The following is a 5,795-nucleotide window of genomic DNA, read 5'->3' as shown; positions in this document are numbered from 1 at the left end:
AGGGCTTATTTCGATGTAAGAGACAATTTCAGAGGAAGAAAATGTAGACAGCAGGTATCAATTTCCTGCAAGATTCGGCAATAGTCATAGAATAGAATTACAGAATCATTTTGGTTGGAAGAGACCCTCAAGATCATCAAGTCCAACCATTAACCCAACTCTGGCACTACCCCATGTCCCTGAGAACCTCATCTCTGTCCAACCCTCCAGGGATGGTGACTCCAGCACTGCCCTGGGCAGCCTGTTCCAATGCCCCACAGCCCTTCAGGGAAGAAATTGTTCCCCAGATCCAACCTCAACCTCTCCTGTCACAACTTCAGGCCGTTTCCTCTGATCCTATTACTTGTTACTTGAGAGAAGAGATCAACCTCCTCCTGGCTCCAAGCTCCTTTCAGGCAGTTCAGAGATCAGAAGGTCTCCCCTCAGCTCCTGTTCTCCAGCTGAACCCCCAGGTCCCTCAGCCGCTCCATCACACTTGTGCTCCAGCCCCTCACCAGCTCCGTTCCCTTCTCTCAACTTGCTCCAGCACCTCAAAGGCTTTCTTGGTGTGAGGGGCCCAAAACTGACCTCAGGATTCAAGGTGCAAATAGTGAGTAGTCACAGCTCCTCAAACAGGACATGAGGCATCACAGGAAACATTAGAGAATCCACACAAAATTATCTCTTTAGCTGATGGGTGGATCCTCTGGTACTCATTTACAGTACACCATGATGTAAGCTTTTCCTGTTTCTCTTCCATCTTCTGATGTCTAATGAGGGTGGAGTTTTGCTTTCCCTGGTCTAGAAGGAGTAATTAGGTCTCTCACCAACACTTGTGCATATATTTGCATAAAGCTTCCTAAAACTGAAAATCTTTGGTATTCTCCGGTTTGAGTAAAATTGGGCTATGGGTAGAGACTGTTGGGGGCAAAAAGCAAAGACAGGGACCCACACACCCAAGCAGTCACACAGAGCACGGCTGCGTAAATCTTTCTTTACTTTCAGGAAATCAGGCTAAAAACAATGACCAAAATTGCAGGTGCAACTGTTGTCCCATTGCAGATTCTCGCTCATTTAACAGGGCACTCTGTGACATATCAGACACATGGTAGCACTCGAAGGACTTGGCTGCGACAAAGTTCATGCCCAGGCTCCATTCATATGCACCAAAAAAATAATTCTTACGTGCACAAATTGTTAGTCTAAGTAAACTAGACAGGAAGAAAGTTGATGAAATTTTCAATTCAGAGCATATAAGGGTTCAGATCCACAAAGATGTTTATACACTTCATTCCTATTTATTTCACTAGGAATCAAGCTACAATGTATTCTTTGCAGATTTAGGCTTAAGTAACTTGCCCAATGTTGTTCTGGAAATCCAAGAGAACCCAGTTCTTGCACATGTTGGTTCACAGCATTAACTGCAAGAGCAGCTCCTTTTTCTGAGCAAGTTGTGTCCAGCGTAACAGGACTGCAGAAATCCTATGAACTCCCGAGTGACAGCGTGGACTCCTGCAGAGCAAACCTGAGCCTTCTGACCATCTTCTCCGTTAACTTTCAGAGACCTCGCAGGAGCAGTCTGCGAGTCCCAAAAGAACCACCAGTTATACAATCACAGAATCATTTTGGTTGGAAAAGACCTTTAAGATCACCAAGTCCAACCGTTAACCCAAAACTGGCACTAACCTATGTCCCTCAGAACCTCATCTCTGTTCAACCCCTCCAGGGCTGGTGACTCCAGCACTGCCCTGGGCAGCCTGTTCCAATGCCCGACAGCCCTTTCTGGGAAGAACTTTTTCCTAATATCCAATCTACACATATTATAAAGCCCCGTTCTCTATGCTCCAGAGTCCAGGTGAGCAGTAAACACAGGAAATAAAATCCCCAGGCCCAGTGACGTGTGTAACTATGGGATGGGGAAGTCTGACCTTTCCAGTCTTACTGGGAGCTCCGAAGCAAGAGGCTTGTGTGCTGTCCTGCTCCTCCTCTTCTTCGCAGTGCTAAGCCAAGGCACGTGGCTCCAGCCTCCCAGTCCCCTACAGCTGCCATAAGAGGCAAGGAAAAAGTTGGTGGTAGCCATTTAAAATGTCACCAATGCAGTCACCAGTGCCTGCACCCGGTTTTTATATCCATGCAGAACAAGGACAGCCTGTACAAAGCTATATACTCAAGTTTAATAAGGTGTTGACTGGATAAATACAGGGGAAGAGGAATTCTTATGAAAGGCAACAAGACACCTGCATTTTCATTTGTTGTGTAGCTGAAGCTCCTCTCCCTCCTCCCCAGTGCACATAGACCAGGACTCAGCTGCACGGGTGCTGTAAAACACAGCACTAAAACCCAGTTATTTCCCTCAAAAGCTCACAGGCTAAGCAGATTTTCTCTAGCAAAGAAAACTGCAGTCCACAGAAGCCTCTGTGTTCCTCAGAGGAAACCCTGAGCCTGTCTGCTTTTGCAGGTCACTTTTCTGCATTGCCCACACAGCTCTGAAGCACACGGAGAAGGGGCTGAGCCTCCCAGAGCTCTGCAGACATCACAGCACCCAGGAGGTGGGTGCTGTCCTTGGGGAGTCGACAAAACCCCAAGGGCACAGAGGGTTCCAAAGCAAAGCGAGTAAAAATCTTCCAGCTGGTTCTGATGCCTTGTGAATTGCTCCGTGCCTCAGCTCCCAGACGTCAGGGCCGAGGAACCAGCCCAGAACTCCCAGCCCCCATTAATGCCTGTGAAACTCAAAGATTTGCAGAGTTTACTTGCAAAGCCTTTTAGAAGCAGAGACGAGTAAACAAGAGTGAAAAGTTAAACAAAGGAAATACATTTATGCTTGTACTGTTTTCAAGTTTATGCAAACAATCCATTTCTAAAGCTGTCACTGACACTCCTGGCACATTCTCATTCCCCAGCTCAGAGTCATGTTGGAAACTGAAATCACAAGCATTTATGAGATGCTTTGGGCAAAATACCTCCCTCAGCTCCACTAGCCGAAAATCAGTTGAGTCCACTGCAGCCACAGAGCCATGGCAATGTCCTCGTGCACTGATTGATTCTGGAAGAGGATGGAGAAGAATCTGAACTTCTCCAGGCATAGCGGCCATGGAAGAAATTGGTATAGAGTCAGCCAAATGAATTGCGAAGGTCAGTTGAAGAAATAACAGCAGGAAATCATCAAGCAGAGCAGAAATTAAAAAATATTACTTTTTAGCTGCTCAGGCAGTAAGTGGGATCTGCCATAAACGTAACCTTTTGCTCAAGACTTGACCCGAGGGAGGGAGACATGGGCAGCCTGTTCGCCCACGGCAGAGCCCACCAAGCTCCACGTAGGAAGGGAGGACACTAGGCCAGAGTTGAGCACAACTGCAGAGTCAATGCAGTGTGTTCCTTGCTCTGGTAACTGCTCAGGGGCGTTTTCCTGCTCACATTAATTCACCTCTGGATGTTGGATTTTGCAAACTGCACAGCATCCTGGACAGGGCAGGTATGGAGGGACGAGGTTCTCGTTTGAAAAGACAGAGATGTCCCCCCAGCAACCCTGAGTGCTGCAGGGGAGCTTTGCTTCTGTCTGTTAACACTGGGATTGAGCCGTGTCTCTGCCAGATTTCACAGCAAAAAATATAGAATCATAGAATGTCCCGAGTTGGAAAGGACCCACCAGGATCATCAAGTCCAACTCCTGTCCCTGCACAGGACAACCCCACAGTTCACACCGTGTGTCTGAGGGTGTTGTCCAGTCTCTTCTTGAACACTGTCAGGCTTGGGGCCGTGACACCTCCCTGGGGAGCCTGTTCAGTGTCCAGCACCCACTGGGTGAAGAACCTTTTCCTCATGTCCAACCTGAACCTCCCCTGACATATCTCCCTGCCATTCCCTGGGGCCACTTTGTGCACTGGCTTCCACTGAGGTCAGCAAAGCCACAATTTCCCAAACTACGTGTCAAAAACTGGCCTTGGGTTGATTGGAAAGTGAAAGCAAAGCGTGCACACTCACGACAGGCAGCACAAGCTCCGCTTCAGCCAGAACACAGCACGGTTGCCATTCAGACGCCTCCTCACCCTTTTTCCCTTCCCTTCCCTCCGTTCAGCTGCACGAGACAGCACGTTTAACAGCTGATCCGTCTGGACGAGAGCCGACAAAGTTAATTTCTAGCTTTGAGATGGTTACTGGCAATTGTAGGTAATTTCAAATATAATTGCAATCGAGTTGAAAAAGCTCTGTTTGCAATGTTTATGCTCATCACTCTAATTTAAGACTTAGAATGCTGGATACGCTGCTCTTCAATACACACCCATTTTTCATCTTCCTGATTTTACCACTAGTGATTATAAAAACAGCCCCAGCAAACCACAGTCTGCAATGCAAGACAAATGTTTGAAAAGTCGCATATAAAGTTTCAAGCAAAGCTGCTTGAAGGTTAACGACGGAACATGTTAATGATTATCAAATAGACAAGGAAAGCCGCAAAGCGCTTCGAACACAGAAATGTAAGAGCCCCTCGAAATAAATGGTGGCTAACCTTGTTTAGAATAATACTTCTCTTCAAAGAAATGGAACTGTTGCATGTCGCAAATACGTCCACATGTCGTTTTAATACAGGAATAATTACCCACGGCATGTTTGTTAGTGGAAAAAGCTAAGGTCTCCTATTACTTACACGTAATAAAACCTGCATTGTTTACCATGAAGGAGTTATATGAGACTGGTAATAAATAAGTGTTGTAACAAACTTTGGTGCCCAGGCCTACAAACTGTTCTTAATATTAATATCTGCAGTTTGGTAGCACCTAGAGGCCCCCGGTAAGATCTGCGATGCTGAGCCTGCTGCAGAGGGAAAAAACTGCCCCCGTTCTGAAACACATAAAAGACGGTATAGGTAGAATAAAAGAGATTCAAACCCCCTGAGGAGGGGACACATTGAAACCCACGGCTGCGCTTTCGGCTGTTACCAAAAAGATGGTACGTGCAACCGCTCACAGACTCGGAACTCTAAAATGACCATTTAAAAAGCGAGGCTACACCCTTGAAGTTAAACTCAACAGCTGTGTGCTGGCTCATATACACTATCTGATTTTTAAAAAATACATTCGTCTTTCTGTCGTTGACAAAACTGCTTTGTAGTCTGAAGCTTTTCAGTGGCTAAATCGCATCTGACAAATCTGCACGTGTAACATGGGATCTCTACCCATATCTCTATTTGTAGCTGATCTCTGTGAACATGTGCTTAGAAAAAACAAAGAATAGAGAAAAAAAGCCTAAAACCTTAGCTTGCTGTATTCTCGACTCAACAAACCAAGACAGTTAAAGGAACTATTTAAAGCTGGAACTACTCAGGAAATGATTTGTTTTCCTATGAAAAATTCAGAGGAAAATGAAAAAAAAACCAAAACTTTTCCTCAACATTTTCCTACTTTTTGTTTTAAAATGAAAAAGTGTCTTTTCTTAAACTGTTTTTGTTGGGTTTTGGCAGCCATCAAACTATTTGAAAACTGTTGCAACAGAAAATTATCCGGCCAGCTCTACTGAGAGCATCAATTCTGCGAAGGTTTGAGTGCTTGCTTATTTTAATGCAACCCACAAAGGTAAGCCTCTCTGCGGAACTCAAAAAAGCTATCTGAAGCAAACTTAAGCCTTGCTTCAGTAATGAAATGGACTTCTTTTAACTTCTCAAGGTTCAAACTGGAACACAAGAGGTTACAGCAGGATGACCATGAGCCAGCACTGGGCCCTTGTGGCCAGGAAGGCCAATGGTACCTGGGGTGGGTTAGAAGGGGGTGGTCAGTAGGTCAGAGAGGTTCTCCTGCCCCTCTGCTCTGCCCTGGGGAGAC

At 45.9% G+C, this 5,795-nt stretch overlaps 1 long non-coding RNA gene across 1 annotated transcript; it reads right to left on the bottom strand.

Moving 5' to 3' along the window:
* Positions 1 to 959: 959 nt before the first annotated feature.
* LOC135579505 (uncharacterized) lies at positions 960 to 4,420 on the bottom strand. The gene is made up of 2 exons (XR_010472696.1): positions 1,908 to 4,420; positions 960 to 1,558 (listed from the first exon to the last, which is right to left on the bottom strand). It is a non-coding gene; the product is annotated as an uncharacterized LOC135579505 (long non-coding RNA).
* Between the last annotated feature and the right edge of the window lie 1,375 nt (positions 4,421 to 5,795).

The sequence above is a fragment of the Columba livia genome, chromosome 5, assembly GCF_036013475.1.
Source record: "Columba livia isolate bColLiv1 breed racing homer chromosome 5, bColLiv1.pat.W.v2, whole genome shotgun sequence".
Taxonomy (NCBI): Eukaryota; Metazoa; Chordata; class Aves; order Columbiformes; family Columbidae; genus Columba; species Columba livia.
This window is presented reverse-complemented; position numbering and strand designations above follow the sequence as displayed.